We start from the raw sequence: 218 nt of genomic DNA, 5'->3' as shown, positions 1-218 counted from the left end.
TATCAGCACGTCACAAGAGACTGAATGAGAAACATAGGATTGAATCATGTATTGTAAATGAGAGAATAAAGAAGAGAATAAACTCTTCGTCTGATTATGAAAGATTTACATTGTTAATCAAGCAATAACAAACATTTTAAAAAGTATTTTGTGTGAAAGAGATTCATTCTTGCTTTTTGAAAAGCATTTTGCCAAAACTAAACTAAATGAAGTGTCAT

The sequence above is a fragment of the Sinocyclocheilus rhinocerous genome, unplaced genomic scaffold (assembly GCF_001515625.1).
Source record: "Sinocyclocheilus rhinocerous isolate Xijiao unplaced genomic scaffold, SAMN03320098_v1.1 scaffold2432, whole genome shotgun sequence".
Lineage (NCBI taxonomy): Eukaryota > Metazoa > Chordata > Actinopteri > Cypriniformes > Cyprinidae > Sinocyclocheilus > Sinocyclocheilus rhinocerous.
The sequence above is the reverse complement of the archived record's forward strand: the minus strand, read 5'-3'. Positions refer to the sequence as shown.